This window comes from Rana temporaria, chromosome 5 (assembly GCF_905171775.1).
Source record: "Rana temporaria chromosome 5, aRanTem1.1, whole genome shotgun sequence".
In the NCBI taxonomy this organism is placed as follows: Eukaryota; Metazoa; Chordata; class Amphibia; order Anura; family Ranidae; genus Rana; species Rana temporaria.
Genome location: NC_053493.1, coordinates 395,990,571 through 395,992,927, shown reverse-complemented (window position 1 = coordinate 395,992,927; position 2,357 = coordinate 395,990,571). Strand labels below are relative to the sequence as shown.

The 2,357-nt window shown below is 43.6% G+C and overlaps 1 non-coding gene across 1 annotated transcript; it reads right to left on the bottom strand.

Annotated features, from left to right (window-relative positions):
* Positions 1-524: 524 nt before the first annotated feature.
* On the bottom strand, positions 525-683 carry LOC120942163. Its single transcript, XR_005749941.1, has one exon. It is a non-coding gene; the product is annotated as a U1 spliceosomal RNA (small nuclear RNA).
* Between the last annotated feature and the right edge of the window lie 1,674 nt (positions 684-2,357).

Genomic DNA, 2,357 nt, shown 5'->3' with positions numbered 1-2,357 from the left:
ACACAGTGATTCTCTGGTACACCTGGACTGCCACTCCAGGGGCACATGCACCATAGGCTTTTCGTTCCATATCCGACCCCCCGACCGGCCAGTGCAGCCCTCCACCCCTGCCAGCTAGAGAGCCCTTCAAGGTTTTCTTGGGGAGAACTGCCGCTCAGGTAACAGCCTCCACCAATACTAGCCCCTCTAGACCCTCCGTCAACCCAGCGGATTTACATGGCTCTGCCCCATCCTACCACAGGGCATTACCAGCTCCTCCAACCGGATCGCTGACAGAGATAGTGCTTACACCAGCCGGCCAGAAGGCCAGACTAGAACTCGGCAAAAAGACCAAGACCAAGCACAGCACCCATCCTCACCAGGAGCACCCTTCCAGATGGCTCAGACTCAACCATGGGCCGGCCCCCAGTATTCTGTCGGGCAGCACAGCGTAGTCCCTGCTGAAACCATCCTTCCAGGTGCAATGACGTCATTGGATTGCATCCACCCTCCCCATGTAGGAGGTGCTTCAGCGCTCCGCTGACAACTGATGAGGACAGATACCACACCCAGTCCTAGCCAAAAGGCCGAGAAGCGGCAGGGAAGACAACCACGATCAGCACGGCCTAGAGTGTGCAATAGCCGTGCCTCGCCCTGGGAGAACCACCTTCATGATCATGGTGTCTCCCCTGCCAGGTAAGTTCCCTAGAGACCGGTGACATTAGTGATTGGATAGGCTGCATTTTCAGTAAAGACTGATGACATCACTGAGAATGCAGCCTATCCAATCACTAGACACTAGTGACATCACTGAGAATGCAGCCTATCCATTCACTAGAGAATTGTGACATCACTGAAAATGCAGTCTATCCATTCACTAGAGACCAGAGACTGGTGACATCACTGAGAATGCAGCCTATCCGTTCACTAGAGACTGGTGACATCACAGAGAATGCAGCCTATCCATTAACTAGAGACCAGTGACATCACTGAGAATGCAGCCTATCCATTCACTAGAGACCAGTGACATCACTGAGAATGCAGCCTATTCATTCCTTGGAGACCGGTGACATCACTGAGAATGCAGCCCATCTATTCTCTGGAGACTGGTGACATCACTGAGAATGCAGCCTATCCTTTCACTAGAGACCAGTGACATCACTGAGAATGCAGCCTATCCATTCCTTAGAGACTGATGACATCACTGAGAATGCAGCCTATCCATTCACTAGACACTAGTGTTGAGCAGAATACGCCATATTCGATTTCGCGATATATCTCGAATATATATTCGAATATTCGAGATATATTCGCTAAATTCGAATATTCGTGATATTTTATCGAAATTAAATGATTGCGATTTTTCGCTATTGCGAATGCGAAAATAATTGCGATTTTTTGATAACTGCGGTAGGAGCACTCTGATTGGCTCAGAATATTCGTGATATTTTATCGAAATATCGCAACATGCGAATGCGATATTTATTGCGCAATTTCGAGAAATGCTGGAGGAGCGCTCTGATTGGCTCAGAATATTCGTGATATTTTATCGAAATATCGCAACATGCGAATGCGATATTTACTGCGCAATTTCGACAAATGCTGTAGGAGCACTCTGATTGGCTCAGAATATTCGTGATATTTTACAATACAAAATAATTGCGAATATTCGGCAAATGCAGAAGGAGCACTCTGATTGGCTCAGAATATTCTTGATATTTTACAATACAAAATAATTGCGAATATTCGGCAAATGCGGAAGGAGCACTCTGATTGGCTCAGAATATTCTTGATATTTTACAATACAAAATAATTGCGAATATTCGGCAAATGCAGAAGGAGCACTCTGATTGGCTCAGAATATTCGTGATATTTTACAATAGAAAATAAAAAGTGTTTTGCATTGGTGGTGATTCTTTACTCTATCCATCTGTCACAGCCGTTTGTCAATCAAACACCTTGAAGATTGAACACGTTCATGCTGCATGCTTTGGACTTTTTTTCACTTCACATATCAAAGACATTTTTATGAAAGATTATTTTTCTATTATTGGGACTATATTTCTTTATATATTTGTTTCACTGTGTATTTCACAAGTTATTTGCGCTTGCTTATTTTATAATTTGCCCACATGTCTTGTCACTAGACATATTTTTTATTCTTGTAGAGCGACTCCATTTTCTGTCTTGTATTAATTTATGTTGTATAACATTTTTGAGTTGCTGCTGTATTCTCCCCTTTTTTTAAGGTATGCGCAATTTTTTCCTTCTTACAAAAAAAAATAATATCAAACATACAAATATTCATAACAGAAACATACACAAAGCCCCCCCCCCCTTTTGCATCAGAGACAATCAGAGTTCTCCTACCACAGTTA